At 33.5% G+C, this 18,093-nt stretch overlaps 1 long non-coding RNA gene across 3 annotated transcripts; it reads right to left on the reverse strand.

The window, feature by feature from the left end:
- LOC102160390 lies at positions 1-14,523 on the reverse strand. Of its 3 annotated transcripts, XR_001301505.2 has the most exons (6): positions 14,409-14,523; positions 8,020-8,091; positions 7,097-7,243; positions 509-575; positions 174-266; positions 1-60 (listed from the first exon to the last, which is right to left on the reverse strand). It is a non-coding gene; the product is annotated as an uncharacterized LOC102160390 (long non-coding RNA). The 3 variants fall into 3 exon arrangements; XR_001301506.2 differs by lacking the exon at positions 174-266 and having other exon boundaries at positions 21-60; positions 14,409-14,516; XR_308147.3 differs by lacking the exons at positions 174-266; positions 509-575 and having other exon boundaries at positions 11-60; positions 14,409-14,516.

Consider the following 18,093-nt stretch of genomic DNA (forward strand, 5'->3'; position numbering starts at 1 on the left):
AGGTGGCTGCTGTAGCACAGGTTTGATTCTTGTCCCAGGAGCTTCTGCATGCCATAGGCACTGCAAAAAAAAAAAAAGTGAGAATCCCCAGACACCCATCTATCATTAGTCTGTCACAAGTCCTTTCTCACAGGACCTGTCTGATTTTTGGCTTTTCTCTGCTTACAACATACATGAGAAATTTTGAAAGTAGATTTGGAACTTCAGCATTCCATTTCCTTCCTAGTGTCAAACGTTCCAGTGTTCCAGAATATTTATTGAATATCCTGAAGAAATAAATTAGTCAGTCATTATATTGTTTCTTAATAGCTGAGTATTGAGTTGTGTAGACAGTTAATATCTAGATGACCAATTGCATTTTCTGCTGATCATCAGATATGACCTGTATAATGAGGATGACATCAGAACTTAAAAAAATAAATAAATGAGTAAATGAATAAAAAGACAGTGACAATTAAGTATCCTTCTGAGGTGATATGAAGGCATCTAAAATCACTATTTGACTTACTTTCTTTTAAGAAATCCCATTTTAACTTTAAGTGAAGCAGAAAAATTCTATATCAGAGCTTCTTTACCTGTGAAGAATTTAAACATCTGGTAAGCAAGGGCTTTCATAAGAAACTTAGTGAATGCAATTGGTGTAACAATAAATTATCTTGTTCACAAAATGATTCAATGTTTGTTGAATGAACAAACAGGTGAACGTATATAGTAATGTCTGTCAGGATTATGAAGGCTAGGAAAAAGAAAAATGAAGTTGAAAATTGTATATATTCATAATTTTAGACTCACAACTGAAAAAATGTTTATCACTATTTCACAGTAGTATAATAAAAATTTAATTTGAGAAACAAAAGTTTTTAATCTGATAGTTTACTTGTGGAGTCCAGGAATTTGTAGATAACATGATGGCTGTCTTCTTGAAATTTTGTGCTTTGAAATTTCTAATAAGTCACTTTCTGGCAGATATGCACTATTATCTTGTTCTAAGAATCCACCCAATAATTTACTGAACACTTATTGAACACCTAAAAAGATTAGGTGTTAGATACTATAGTAAGAAAGATGAAGAGGACACTTTATTCTCAGGAATTCATTCAGTAGCTCAGACAGGTGTGTAATTATAGCATAGCATCTTCTCTCAGTTTTAACCTGGTTGACCTGTTTATACCATTCATGTTTCTTTGGAGTTGTCAACTCTTAAGAAAAGCATAGATTCCTAACATGTGTATGCTGCTTTACCCTTGGCTAAACACAATAATTAACTGGTCCTTTAAATGGTTGGAAAACAACACTGTATTTCCTTTAGAAATAAATATGATAAAACCAGAAAAAAACATATTTTTCTAACACAGGCCTTTAGGGTAAATGGCCAGGAAGCAGGTTCTTAATATCTTCTAACAACTAAGAGTTTGTTTATAGATTTCCAGATATATTTGCTTACAGAGTTTGAAAATAGTTGAGATCATGAATGAAATTTTAAAGCTTTAATTACCATGTAATATGTCTTTGAGATCTTTCCTTACTGAGACCTAGAGAAAAGGACATGGTAGAGAGTTGTTCTGATTCTGCACTGGTTCTCTCCCCGGGTGCTACAGCTAAGGATGTAGACATTCAAATAAATCTGAATTTTTCCCATAATTTATTAATAAGCTTTTTGACTAAACATCAAAACAGCATAACTAGATCATACAAATGTTGCAGAAAGAGAGCCTCTGAGAAAAACATTTTGCCATTCAATGCATAATATAATTTACTTAGGTTTTGGTGAGGCAATACCTAAATAACAAAACATCATCCTGAAATATTTTGTTCTTATGAAAATAAGAATTTTTTTCACATGGTAGAAATCATGGAAAAATCAAATAATGTTATAAAGAGAACTCGTGCAGATTGCAAACATCTATGAGAAATAATAATATATGTGTTTTAGGCGATAAAATTAAATTTCAAAAATTAATGCGATATCATGAATGAAAAAATCTTGAATGAGATAAATTTGCTAAATGTTACTTGGCCAGTTTAGATATGAGATCAAAAGTAAGCCCTGTAGAAAAGATAACTATAATTTTCAATGACTGTATTTTCAAAATACTATTTTCATATAGTACTCTGTGTGAACTGATACTATTGAATTCCTAAAAAATGCAAAGGAAAGCAATTTTCTCAGTTGTCGATAATATTAAAAATATCTATTTTTAAATATCTACCTTTAAATTCATTTATAAGTACCAATTAGGCATGATGAATAAATTACATAGAACTTCCCTATGACCCCACAATCCCACTCCTGGGCATATATCCAGACAAAACTCTACTTAAAAGAGACACATGCACCCGCATGTTCATTGCAGCCCTATTCACAATAGCCAGGACATGGAAACAACCCAAATGTCCATCCACAGATGATTGGATTCGGAAGAGGTGGTATATATACACAATGGACTACTACTCAGCCATAAAAAAGAATGCCATAATGCCATTTGCAGCAACATGGATGGAACTAGAGAATCTCATACTGAGTGAAATGAGCCAGAAAGACAAAGACAAATACCATATGATATCACTTCTAACTGGAATCTAATATCCAGCACAAATGACCATCTCCTCAGAAAAGAAAATCATGGACTTGGAAAAAAGACTTGTGGCTACCTGATGGGAGAGGGAGGGAGTGGGAGGGATTGGGAGCTTGGGCTTATCAGACACAACTTAGAATAGATTTACAAGGAGATCCTGCTGAGTAGCATTGAGAACTTCGTCTAGATACTCATGTTGCAACAGAACAAAGGGTGGGGAAAAAAAAAATGTAATGCATACATGTAAGGATAACTTGATCCCCTTGCTGTACAGTGGGAAAATAAAATTAAAAAAAATAATTTTGTAAGCAAAATGATGTAATAACCCAAATTTTATGTACATAGTATTTTTTTTTTTTTTTTTTTTTTTTGTCTTTTTGGGCCTATCCCCACTGCATATGGAAGTTCCCAGATTAGGGGCTGAATTGGAGCTGCAGCTGTCAGCCTACACCACAGCCGCAGCAACACCAGATCCGAGCAGTGACTGTGACCTACGCCACAGCTCACAGCAAAGCTGGCTACTTAACCCACTGAGTTGGGCCAGGGATCAAACCCACGTCCTCATGAATACTAGTCAGGGTCATTACTGAGCCACAATGGTAACTCCTGTACATAATATTCTTGAAAGCAAAAAAAAGCATAAAGAACTTTTTAGAAAAACAATAGTATTAATAAAAATATTTTAAATGCATAAAACAAAAAGTGCAGTCTTTGGATAATGTTGCCATTTTTTCACATAAAGAATACTAGAAAAGTAAGTAGAAAGAAAGCTAATTTCTGCTGTGAACCTCACCATCAGCCTATGATATCGGTCTTAGAAAGAAAGACATCTAATGGACAGTTCAGTATTCTGGATACCATATGAATAAATCACTGTTAACTACTGAAAATTTTGCAATTGAAATTATGAACAGAAAGAGAAAAATTATTATGTTTTTTTCTGTAATCTAGCTTGAGTCTTGATGAAATGTTATACTACATGTATAATGATAATTTATCTCATGATTTTTCATACACTTCTGTGGTCCTTGCTGTATATCTAATTTTGCCATTATTACCAAAATTAAAATTTACCGAAAACAGTGTAAACCCCAAAAATATCACAGAAAAGATTGTCAAATCTAGTGACAATATCTGTACTAAATTAGATCAAGTAAACAATCTTAAAGAATTGCATTTTCAATAAAATATTTAACTACTTCATTTCATCCTAGCGATTTTGAGTTGCTAAATGTTATGGTTAAACCTTCTAATTTTTAAATTATTTTTGTATTTTGATTTTTGTTATTCACCCAGATATACCCTGGGGTTGTTATGGAGAACTATATAGTAGCTTCCTTTAGTGACTCTGCTAGAATTATGCCACTTTTTTAACTGCTTTTTTGTGTCATTTCATATAGATGTATTATCAATTATTTAACCATTCCATTCTGATTGATTGTTACCAACTTTTTAAAAAAATAGTAGTGCCCTTAATTTCTGTATATCTACACTCACAGACATTTCTATAGGATATTAACAGAAATAGCATCAATCAAAGAGTATATACAATTTAAAATGATAGAAATTGCCAAAGTATTCTTAAAGGGTGATGAAAACTTTTACTCCCCTCAAAATTGAAAGCGAATGTCCCTTTCCTTACAGTTTGAGAACGCTAGGCATTATAAAGCTATTTAACTCTTGATTTCTTTTTTTTCGTCATAGTAATAATTTTATTTTATTATTTTTTATAATGTGTTTAAATTTTTTTTTCATTATAACTGGTTTACAGTGTTCTGTCAATTTTCTACTGTACAGCATGGTGACCCATTTATACATACATGTATAGATTCTTTTTTCTCACATTATCATGCTCCATCATAAGTGACATAGTTCCCACTGCTACACAGCAGGATCTCATTGCTAATCCATTCCAAAGGCGATAGTCTGCATCTATCAACCCCAAGTTCCCAGTCCATCCTGCTCCCTCCTCCTCCCCCTTGGCAACCTCAATTTATTTATCTTGGTATTAAATGCTTGCAATGAGCACCATTTTACACATTTTTGACAAGTGATTATTTTTTTCTTTGTTGAATTGCCTCATTTTCTGAGTCCAGTTTCCTATTTAATTATCTTTTTTGGGGGAGTATTGATTTCTAGGAGATATTTATAAAATGAAACTAATGTCAATTCCTTGTCCTTTCTACATGGTGAAAATATTTCTGCCAGTCTGTTTTAGATCTATTTCAACTTAATTTATCAAATTTTTTTCTGAAATGAACTAGAAATGTAGTCAAAGCTGTCAATCATTTTTTTTATGACTTCTAGTAAGAAATAGTTTATATAATGTATATTGGATATATGAATTGTGTACGTATATATTCATAATTATATATCAATGAGTTTTAGAGTTTTTAAACATTTAATTATTTAATATCCCAAACCTACAATAATCCAAGATTTTGACTTTCTATACCTCTTAAATATTGCTTTCAATCTAGCCAGTTTACTTCTGAATTTATCTCTGTCTTATGGAAACTTGTTAAATGCACACAATGGCACCACAACAGGCAAAGTACACTGTTTCCTAACAGACTAAAGGCACAAGCTCAATCAGTACATTATCTGCTTTCAAAAGACAACTGGTGACAGTTTAAAAGTGTTTTATCACTGTATGCCATCACCATCCTTCTAATCTCAAGGAAGAGTTTTCTCACTGTTCCCTAACTGCTCATCAGGCCTGTGACACACTGAGGTTTTTCTGCTATGGAAACACCCAATTTGTGTATCAATCAGGAAACACAAAGTTATGCCTGCAGTAATAAAACCACCAAATCCCTCACAAAACTATGGTGTAAAATTGTCTATTTTCTCATACTGTGTATATATCCATTGAGGGTTATATCAGGCAGAAATGATGACTCTCCCTAGATTCTGGAATATTACGCAGTGGCAAAATATTTTACTTTCACTCCTATAGTTTTTCACTCCAGGATCCAGGCTAAAAATAGTCTCTATCTAGAAAAAAAAAGCAAGTTTCTTGGAAGACAGAGGAAAGAAAAATGGAGTTAAAGCTTCTGTTCAGAAGTTGCATACATAATTGTCACAAATGGTTAATTGGTTCAAGCAAGTCACTTGCAATTCCTGGGTTTAATAAAGCAGAAATGTACAATGTTCTGGCAGGGAGAGGAGGAAATTCATGACAATAATAAAAGCAACCTATTTCCTTAAAATTCACCTTTCCCCTCTGTTGTTTCTATTCTCTCTAGGGATTCTTTCTTGGTCTTAAGTCATTTTGCCGTATGTTCTAGGGTATTTGAATTTATCTTCTACATGACTAATTTAGTCTTCAATGGTGTTTAATCTATTATTTTTCTAATCAGTTTAAACATGCAATTAATTCCAATGTACTGATTTCTGTTCTCTTGATTGCTCCAGTTTAGAGCTGTCCAGTCTTGTTTGACCAATGTTATATTCCCATAAATCTATTATGGATGTAGATTTATATTCAAATTTTCCTTTTTATTTCTCACATTATCTTCTTAAATCAATTTCTTTCCTTACTTGATCTTATCTTAAATATTTTATGATATTTTATCCTTCATTTATATTTATTAATGAAAGGCTATGCTGTCAGTATAGGTAGATGATAGTATAGGTAGCTCTCTCTGCAGTCTGTCTCTGGGTCAGACCTCTCTCCTGACTTAGGACTATTTGAAATCTGTGCAAATGTGTGAGGCGTACAGATGGGCAAGATTCACTTTAAGTACAAGAAACAGCATAGAGACTACTTGTTTTCAACTATTACAATAAAGAGAATTTTACTTGGGAAGAGAACATTTTCATGCATATTTTTTCTTTTTGATATCTTCACGTAAGACTTCCAAAATTTTGTGTATTCCTTCAATCTTCAATAAACAAAGGATAGAAAAAATTGAAATTTATTAAGGAAGAAATAAGAGTGAGACATGAATATCTCTGTATTTTAGCTTGGACAACTCAACCCAATAATATGTGGATGAGAATACTAAAACTCCCTGGCTCCTTCACTTATACAGTTAAATGACTACTTACTCATTCTCCCAGAACAGCACGATAATTTATGGGGCTAGACGAAAAATCTGAGTCATTCTGTCATTGTTGGGATAGATAATCCTTTCAGGGCCTAAGCCCAGTAATTTAAATGTATAGTGTTAAATAAATGATGGCTTCTTAACCCCTGTTAACCAAACTCTCATGCATTTCTTTTTCTCTCTTTATGTTTGATATTTAAATATCAAGTTGTTGCATTGGCTTTGTGAGTAAAGAATTTTCAGTGAGGGGTTCGTTGAAAGGAAAGAAAAGGGAAGTAAGAATGCTGGAATGCAATTTATTACAGCAACTGAGATGGTAAAAATGGATGTTCAGACATATAAAAATATCTTTTGATATGTGGCTATGGTTTTGTCTTAGATGGATTTCTTCTGTGGCTCTGACTCAGACTCATGTGCTTCTCAAAATCCCTTTTCAAAGGAGATTATTCTATTTTTCTTTTTATATACCAGATTCTTTTCTCTACCAATGGTCTCTTCCAGCGGTCACTGGCTCCACTCCATTGACAGATTATGTTTCTGTTTCTTCAAACCATTTTACTCCTCTGAGATGTTATGAAAATGTTCTGTTTTCTTCAGTGTTGCACACCCATATGCCTGGAACATAGTAGGCATGTAATTCATTTCATTGAATGAATTAAAAATGCACAAATCAGGCATCTAGTTGTACATGTGGTGATAAGTATTTCCCTAAGTGTGCATTGTTCAGAAGAATTGAATCATAATAATTAAAACCACATCAAGATCCACCACCAAACTCTTTGATGGTGAAGCCATTCTGTCATTCTCACTTAATTATAACAATTCTTGTCATACTGACCTAGACATTTGAGGCACAGATTTTGATAGATTCATGTCTTTTTGATATTTTGGGGGTTGGATCCCATCTTTGTGCATTTTTTTTATATTGAATTTATTATATTTTGCCATATTTTTTATTTGAAGTGTTTGCTTCCATTGTTTATAATTATCAAGTAACCATATCTTAATATTATAATTTTAAGGTGGTTAATATTTAGTAAGTCAATGTTAAAAGTTAAAAGAACTAAGACAAATACATAATTTAAATTTTACTTACCTTCACAATTTATTTTTAAATGATTCACTGTTGTTTTGGTTGTAAAGAACAGAAAAATTCAAAATTCTCTTGGTTATTTGATTTATTAGCTCACCGAGGAAGAAAAAGTAAATAAGTGCAACCAGGTGTTAGACACAGATGTGTATTACTATAGTTAATAATATGTCATGCTTTTCCCCTGAAAAATCTCCTAATACATTATTTTTCGGAATCATAAGTCATTGCAATGCAAACCAAAGATTCTATTTAAAGAGGAAACAATCATAGCTCAATATATAATTAAATCTTTATTTACCTTCTTCGTCTGTTCAGATGTCCACTGGTTGCAGGACATATATTCAGGAACATGTTGGCTTGCATTCATAAGCTTTGATGGACAGAGCCGGAATAATATATGATCAGAGGGTATCAAAGAATTAAAAAAATCACGCTTGAATTGAATTTTAAGAGCTAGGAACATAAAGATGCACATTACATAAGACTAAAGATCTTTGCTCTTGAAGCCAGGCCACCTGGGTTCAAATCCTGGCCCAGTTAGAAACTGGAAAATTCACTTAACCTCTCCATGTCCTAGTTAACTCATCTGTGAAATGGGAACTTTTTTACTTAGGGGTATTCACCGAATTTACACTTGTGTTTTCTTAGTCTGGATGAGATAATAGTGTCATCTCCTGGAGAGGTGTTAATTTACTTAAGGTTCAATCAGTTATTGACAGGAGTGGGATGCCCATGATTGGCTTAGACTATAAGCCAAAGTAAAACCCCAAGGCAAACACTGAGAAAACCACAGAATTTACTAAACTACCTTCAATTCAACAATTAGTAATGGCTAGTATTTGCTGAGTACACAGTATATCCCAGAGAGTACTGTAAGGATTTTTCATTTATACTGTCATTTATTCCTCAGAGCAAAACTGCAATTAGGTATTGTGTCTTCACTTCACGAAAGAAAAAATAAGGCCCAAGAAGGGTGAAATAATTACACCAAGCCACATGGTTTGCTGGTGTCATGGCATACATCTACATTCTTATTCACCGTCAGAGACCATGCTCTTAATCACTAGACAAAGCTATGCTTCTATTACTCGTAGCAATGGAAGGAAGTTAAGTTAGTGAACATTAGGAATGAGAGTTAACTCTTAGACCTTGTCATTTACTGCAGATCTATTTGGTTGAAATCAACAAAACACTAGCACAGTATGATTATGAAGTGAACAAATGCATGGAAAGAAAAGGACACATGTATCATACGGACAGTAGAACTGTCAAGATTTGGCTATCGCCTATGGGGGAAGATATTTGCTGCAGAGGATACAATGCAATTTCTCTCTCTAGGAGATGTCTCCAGTTTGAGAATTTTGATTCCATTTTCATGAGATATTAGGGTGTGGTTTATTGAAAAAAAATATGAATTAGAACATCAGCAATATTCTTAGTATGTAAAAGTACAGAATAACCATGTAATGGTCTTAACAGAAAAAAATGTCTAAAGAAACTTTTTTTGGGGTCAAAAACCTCATTAGATTGAGAGTGCTATTTAATGGTGAATGCATGTAAAATAAGCATTGTGAGAAGAAAGTAGAAGAGTGAAAGATAAAATTATTTCTATGATGATCAAAAATGTAATCCAATCAAATATAAAAACTTGTGTGAAAACTTCAAAAAATTACAATAAATATACTACTGAAATGATGTTCTCTTTCCAATAGATACTATGTGTGTATGTGTGTGTTTACTTATTTTATTAACTAGGAGAAAGGGTATATCTCTTAATACCCAATTGGGCCCTACACATACTTTTATCTATCAATTTCCATGTTTTAGTTTTAAACCGCTGTTACTTTAAATCAAAAATTGGCTGGCCTATATCAGAGTATCCAGAGTATAAAATTTCAGTTTCCTCAGTTTTAGGGCTATTCATTTGGTTTCGCACATGGAAAATGAAGCTGCAAACTTGGGTAAACAAAGCTAGTTGATTTTTAAGGTAATGATAGGACTTGATATAATAGAAATGGGCTCCAGTGTTGATAATTATTGAGCCTCTTTCTTTCATAATTTTTCTATCTGAGAAAAAAGGATTACTCATGTAGAGTCTCATTGCCTTTCACTTTCTGTTGGCTTATCAGTGGTTAGCTGTGGCAGCCAAAAAGATGTTCCACTATCTCCTGTCAAGCTAGAACCTGTCATGAGGAGTGGTTAGTTGAGAGTCTTCAGCTGTGGAATAAATAAATATTTTCATGATTTCAAGATGAAGTCATGCTTTTCCTAGAAAGCACAGACAATATAAGACAGACACTGGCAGAGCATGATGGGAATATGAGTGGCTGGCCATTTCTACACGGTCTAAGTCCTTTCTACCCAATCTTCTTTCCTTAGTTCTCTCTTTTCATAGGCTTCAGATCTATATAATGGCCTGAAGGCTCTTCTTGCTGCCTATTTCTGATCCTGTCACAGGCATTGTCTCCTGTAAAGCAAGTTGCACTTTTAAATCTGTCTTGGTTTCTGCCTTCTGAAGAATTCAACTGGCACATGTCAAAGGTGAACACCTTCTCTTTGTGATGGTGTTCTCACAAGAAGCCAGAGGGATCCTTATCAGTGGGTAGAAATACTAGCAAAACACATTTATATTTGTGAATAAAGATATTAATTAACTCAAATATATTTGAGAGCTTACTATGTTCCACACTATTCTATGCACTTGAAATATATCAGCAAAAAAATAATATAAATAACCAAAAAATCAATATAGAAGAGATATATCGCTCAAAGTGTCCCAAATTTAGCTATTTACTAAAAAAGTACTTTGGCATTGTCAGCTGACCCTATAATCCAATATAAGTACTAAATTTATTAATCATTAAATTTAAAATAAGAATAAAGAATAACTCACAAAAACCAAAACTGAAACTATAGAAGGGCTAGAAGAAAATAGTTGCAAATATGCATCTATTCTCTATGTGGGAAAAGTATTTTTCTAAATATAAAAAAATTGAATTCATTTACTAAGCTGTAAGAACTTCTGCACATCGAAAACATTGCCATGATTTCTAATGCAAGTGGTGAGTACAGTAGTAATACCTTTTGATGTGGAACCACCATATTCTTTCCAATTGTGTTGGAGACATGGAAGAAGGCTGACACTCAGAAGAACAAAAGAGTCTTACAGAAAAATGGTAACTAAATCTACAGAAAAAAACACTCATTGTTTACCCAATTTTACAATTCACAAAAGATACCAGGTAATAAAAATACTAAGCTGAGATGATTCCCAGCTTCCCTGGAGACATACAGCTCTTCATAACCATCGTTTTTGGCCCACAGGTGAAGTGCTTTGAAGCAAATAGAAATTCTCCTTTTTCATTACACAGGTCTTTGACTCTTTACCTCTACTCCCTCTATGTTAGGAGTTCTTTACCTTTTTTTTAGGGTAAACATTTAATGATTTTGGCAATCTAAAGAAGCCTATAGACTATATCTCAGAATAATGGCTCTTAGATAGGTAAAATATAATATCTAGGATTCAAAGGGAACTAATTATACTCAAATACATTCATTAAAATATTTTAAAAATTATATGATGTAAAAATAAAGCTTTTTCTCATTAATGTTATAAATAAAAATATTAGCATAAATTTAATGCCTAATTCTAATAAATTTTATTTTGAAATACATGCAATATCTATGATGTGAGAGAAATATAGCTTTGATTTCTATTGATAATAGCACCACAATTATGCCACTATTTTCTGTTTTTAAGTGTTTATAATTGAAGCTCATGCAAAATTTTGGTTGGAAGTTGGTGAAAATAAATATGTAGTTTATTCTCATACAAATCCATAGACCCTGAAAATTGTTTTTGGAAATGTAGTCCAAATCTAGAAAAGATCTGGAAAAGAAGTAAGAGTGAACTGGCAACAGTACAATGTTTTCTGGAATGAATAGTTTGTATGAGTAAAACACTATGGATAAATAGTAATTCAGAAATAATTTGAGGGAAAGTTGTGTTTGTAAATTACACTTTTTTAGTACACTCTTAATTACCAGCATCAGAAAACGGAGCAATAGGGCAAGTGCCACTACAATGTAGAAGTCACGTCAGCAAAAACGTGTTGGCTAAATAAAACTAGCCTAGGAACAACACAGGCGTAGCATTTTGGAAATGCAAAGGCCAAGAGAATGTTCTCTTAAATAATGCTCACTTGCAACCATTTGGTTATTTACAATGAGACTAAAATGAAATCAGGTTCAGACTCTGTGCCACATAAATTAGGAGAACAGAATGGAGTACCACTTAACAGCGTTTAGGCAAAGTTATCTCTTAAGATGTGAATATCTTGACAGGTTTTCTTTCATAAATGAAAGCAACAAAAATACATAAGATCACCTGAATATATAATTCAAAATCTAAGTATCGTGATAAGATTAATAGTACACAAAAGAAAAATATTAGCCTTAAAACAGAGCACTGAATCTAGTTAAAATAGAAGTGATTATGATTATTTGCATTTAATTATTTATAATATAATAATAATTGTTATTGTTTTAAATATATTTTAAACATTAATATGTCAAAACTTTTATATACTTATATACTAATTTTAAAAATACTAGTGATTGGAGTTCCTATAGTGTCTCAGTGGTAACATAACCAACTAGGATCCATGAGGATGTGGGTTCAATCCCTGGCCTCACTCAGTGGCTTAAGGATCTGGCGTTGCCATGAGCTGTGGTGTAGGTAGCAGATGTGGCTTGGATCTGGCATTGCCCTGACTGTGGTGTAGGCTGGCAGCTGCAGCTCTGATTCCACTCCTAGCCTGGGAACTTCCATGTGCTGCAGGTACGGCTCTAAAAAGCAACAAAACAAAAGAAAACAAACAAAAAAAGCAAAAAACAAACCAAGTTATAATCTAAAAAATCAACTTAAACTAAATTAAACTAACTTAGTAACTTAACTAAACTAGTATTTACCCTAAGAATTAGGAGGGAAAAGAAAAGAGTAACTTTCGGCTTAACACCGAATATTAAAGAAAAGATGTCCAAATGCTGTTTGCTAGAAATCTGAAGTTGATCAAATCAAAACAAGTGAAACAAAAAGCTTTGAGAAAAAAGATGAGTGACTTGTAAAAACAGGGGATCCAATACTGATATGTTAGTATAGAAACCAAAGCAAAACTCGTTCAATAGGACACCACCAGTAGAGTATTGATTACAGATTTCCTAGTGATAAAAAAGCAATTGCACACATTACAATAGAATGAAGCATACTAAAAATGAGAGGAAAAAGAAAACCTTACTTAAATCTCTTCCTCAAAACTCATTGAAAACAACAGAAAGTAATAAAAAGGGTGGAGGGGGAATATCTCATCAGTGATTTGAGAAAACAACCAAAACCTCAAACCACAAACCATGGAGTACACTTGCCAAAACTGTAAAGCCTGGACTTTGTCAAGAGTTATATTTATTGCCTTTAAACTTTAGCAAAGTACATGTTCTCCTCAAGGGTCACCTTCATGGAAAGCATGTGTTAAGTAGAGTTTGATTAGAGAGATTGGACCTGGTTCAGTACAGGTCATAGGTTTTATATACAGTGTCCAGAAAGAAATCCAGTTCAAGGTTGGTAGGGAAGCTAAGGGAAATATCAAGCTGAGAAGTAACTTCTTTCATTTAGCATTTGGTTTCCTGGCTCCGGGAGACTACAGAGTGGAGTGGAATGAAAGAAGGAGAGGAGCCAGACCACCAAACAGCCAGCCTGAACCTGAACAGATATGGCTGTGAAGCCCATGCTTTCTTAAGCAGAATTTGATGGAAGTTATGTCTTTGTACAAAGAATGTGGACACATACCTAGAAAACAGAAGGGTGTGTGTTCTGGACAGTAAATATTCTGCGTGCCTTATTTCCAACTGCCTCTCCTTACACTGTGTTTTCCGGAGGCCACTGCTCATTCAAAGGTGAGTTTTAGGAGTTCTCCTGTGGGTTAAGGATTGGCATTTTTATTGCAGTGGCTTGGGTCACTGCTGTGACACAGGTTCGATCCCTGACCCGGGAACTTCCACATGCCATGCACATGGCCAAAAACCCCCCAAAATCCTAAGACGAGTTTTAATGGGAAGCAAACTAGTAAAGTTTCTATACATAAAAACTGCCAAACATAAAAGGAACAGACATATAATCAAAAGATAAACATCATACACCTCCGGAAGAATCACTCCTTCAAAATATAGAAAGACCTTAGAAATCACCTTTTAAAACCTCAAACTAATGAAAGATAACCTTATCTTTTTTAAAGAGGTAAAGAGATGAGAAAAAAGTTTTAAGAAATCAGAAGCTCATAGATCAGTGCAAATGAAAAACTTGAGAATAGGAAATAGGGAAGAAACGAAAGTGAATTAAAATACTAAAGGTTCGATAGAAACAAAAAAAAGAGATAATATCACGGAAAAAAATGTCAGAAAGATGTGGATAGACTTGAGCCAAAACACGTAACAAAAGGAAAATGCCAACTAGCTAAATAGGGCTACACAAATTAAAAATATGGTAACAAAGGACATCTGGACCACACATGATCAGCGGTTTTGAACAGAACAGAATACAAAGAATACAAAATCTATTCAGATATATAATAGGTGCAAATTTTGAAACAAAGATTGGACTCTCTAGACTTATGGAACATGCGTACTACTTACCAGGGAAAATTGATAGAGAACAATAGACACCACACGCCTTGGGGGTTTAGCATCACTAATTGGTGTCCAGACAGAACGGAACAGCCTTTTATACCAGAAGGCAGTGCTTTCAAACCAGTAAATGATGTCTCCAAATCCTGAGACCAAGAAAATATAACCCTTGCTTTCTTTCTTAGGAAAATTTTCATGTATAACAGCAGAAGAGATCGCAAGTGTCCAAGAACTTTAGCAAATTCAGATCCAGACAAATGACAAATAAAATTGTTCTATGACAACCAGCATAAAGAGACCAGTACTATAGAAACTAACTTGAGGAGATGGAAGAGAAATTGTAGGGAGTAAAAACTCCTTTTAAATATAAAACTGAAATCAGCCATAGTAATTATTTCATTTAGAAAGACAGAAAGGAGTTCCTGTCATGGCTCAGTGGTTAATGAACCCTACTGGTATCCATGAGGACGCGGATTCCATCCCTGACCTTGCTCAGTGGGTTAAGGATACCACATTGCCGTGAACTGTAGTGTAGGTCACAGACGCAGCTGGGATCCCATATTGCGGTGGCTGCGGTGTAGGCATGCAGCTACAGCTCTGAATCAACTCCTAGCCTGGAAACCTCCATATGCTGTGGCTGAGGCCCTAAAAAAGACAAAAGACAAAAAAATTAAAAATAAAAAAAGAAAGGAAGTATGAATATAATTGTATCAAAAACACAAATCAAGGGACTAAGAAGAACATATGTGCATTATATCATCTTTACTAACAAGGAATGAATAGAAACTGTATTAATGGAAACATAATTTTTTAAAATGCCAGAAAAACATCAATAACTCTGACAACCTATGTAAAGGGTATGGGAATGGGTCTTCATTTTACTGTTCTAACATATTATCTGTGAATACCAAAATTTTCAAAATAAGAAGTTGTGACAAAATGTGAAAATCATTTGTTGTTTAAATAAATCTCCAATCACTTCAGGTTTTTATTATCTTTTTAATTTTTGGCCATATCCATAGCATATAGATATTCCTAGGCCAGGGATTGAACCTGTGCCATGGTAGCAACTCGAGTAGCTGCAGTGACAATGACAGATCCTTAACCCACTGTGCCACAAGAGAACTCCCTTATTATCCGTTTATTTATTTATTTAGTTTTTTAGGGCTGTACCCACAGCATATGGAGGTTCCCAGGCTAGGGGCTGAATTAGAGCTGTAGCTGCTGGCCTATGCCACAATCACAGCAACACCAGATCCTTAACCCACTGAGTGAGGCCAGTGATGGAACATGCGTCCCCATGGATACTAGTCAGATTCATTTCCACTGAGCCACTACAGGAACTCCTCTATTATCCTTTTAAATATTAACTTCAGAATAATATTTTAGGAAATAATATCACTATAAATAAAGAAGCCATTGCCTGAATTTTAGCAGTTCCACCAATTTTATGGCAAATTTAAGTTACATTCAATTAAAATTAAATATTATAATTTTATTAACACTAGAACACATCTCTAAAATTAAATCTGTATTTTTTTCTTTCTTTCTAGGGAGTTATCTGGAATAATGGTGATCAATGTTATGGATGATTCTAGTAATTGGGATTTGGATGAATTTAAAAAAAAATATCTTCCTCACATTTGTAAAGGCGTTATTTTTTAAAATTAATTAATATATAAGTAAAAATTTATATGCACATATGGATAAAATTTCAGAAACTTAATAGTGAGAGTGTATATCTCTAAGAATTTGCAAAGCATTTTTTATGATTTGGAAACTATCTTTTTTTGGTTATTTCTATTTAATTATTTATTTATTTTTTAATTGTTATTTCCCCAATACATTTTTTTTCTACTGTACAGCATGGTGACCCAGTTACACATACATGTACACATTCTATGTTCACACATTATCATGCTCCATCATAAGTGACTAGACATAGTTCCCAGTGCTATACAGCAGGATCTCATTGCTAATCCATTCCAAAGGCAATAGTCTGCATCTATTAACACAAGCTCCCCATCTGTCCCACTCCATTCCCTTCCCCCTTGGCAACCACAAGTCTATTCTGCAAGTCCATGATTTTCTTTTCTGTGGAAAGTTTCATTTGTGCCTTATAATAGATTTTAGATATGTGATATCATATGGTATTTGTCTTTCTCTTTATGACTTACTTCACTCAGTATGAGAGTCTCCAGTTGCATCTATGTGGCTGCAAATGGCATTATTTTGTTCTTTTTTGTGGCTGAGTAGTATTCCATTGTGTATACATACCACATCTTCCTAATCCAATCATTTGTCAATGGACATTTGGGTTGTTTCCATGTCTTGGCTATTGCGAATAGTGCTGCAATGAACATGTGGGTGCATGTATCTTTTTCAAGGAAAGTTTTGTCTGGATATATGCCCAAGAGTAGGATTGCTGGGTCCTATGGTAGTTCTATGTATAGTTTTCTAAGGTACCTCCATACTGTTCTCCATAGTGGTTGTACCAGCTTACATACAGACCAAAGGAACAGAATAGAGAACCCAGAAATAAATCCAGACACCTATGGTCAATTAATCTTTGACAAAGGAGACAAGAACATAAAATGGGAAAAAGACAGTCTTTTCAGCAAGTATTGCTGGGAAACCCGGACAGCTGCATGCAAATCAATGAAACTAGAACACACCTTCACACCATGCAGAAAAATAAACGCCAAATGGCTGAAAGACTTAAATATAAGACAAGACACCATCAAACTCCTAGAAGAGAGCACAGACAAAACATTCTCTGACATCAACCTTACAAATGTTTTCTCATGTCAGTCTCCCAAAGCAACAGAAATAAAAGCAAAAATATTAACCAGTGGGACCTAATCAAACAGACAAGCTTTTGCACAGCAAAGAAAACCAAAAAGAAAACAAAAAGACAACTTACAGAATGGGAGAAAATAGTTTCAAATGATGCAACTGACAAGGGCTTAATCTCTAGAATATAGAAGCAACTTATATAACTCAACAGCAAAAAAGCCAACAACCCAATTGAAAAATGGAAACTATCTTTATTAAGTTTTTCATATATTAAACTACTGTAGAATATACCTTCTTTTCAAATAGTCAAAAATCACTTGCAAAAAATAGCATTGTTCAAAAAATAATATTAAAATTATAAATGTAATATTTAATATAACAAGAAAAGTTCAGCAAAAATTGTCACAAACAAAGCAGGAAAGGGTTTTCTTAACATTTAAAATTTTATCATATTATAGAGAAAATATGCATTTGCTACTAAAGAACCTAGGATATGAATAGAAAGAGGAGAAAAAAGAAAATATTTTTTAAACATTTTATGAACACTATATACTTAAAGAAACTGAATATAAATATAATGATAACACTTTTGATTTGGGTTATTTTTAAACTGAGAATTTGCAAGTTTTAAGAGTAATGTTAGAAAGACATTCATTCATTACTACTCTCATTTCATTACTTTCTTACTAGTTTCAACATTGTAACAATATTAAGGAAAACATTTTTCCAATAGTCAATTCTTTTAAAAAATATTCTTTCTTATAATGTGTTCCAAAAATATGACTTCTAGGAATTTATCCTAAAAGGGGAAAAAAAAAAATCTGACAATGATACTGAAACTGTGGGTGGCATGGTATGAAATAGTGGAAAGGACATGGACTCCAGAGAAAAACTGGCT

This window comes from Sus scrofa, chromosome 15 (genome assembly GCF_000003025.6).
Source record: "Sus scrofa isolate TJ Tabasco breed Duroc chromosome 15, Sscrofa11.1, whole genome shotgun sequence".
NCBI lineage: Eukaryota > Metazoa > Chordata > Mammalia > Artiodactyla > Suidae > Sus > Sus scrofa.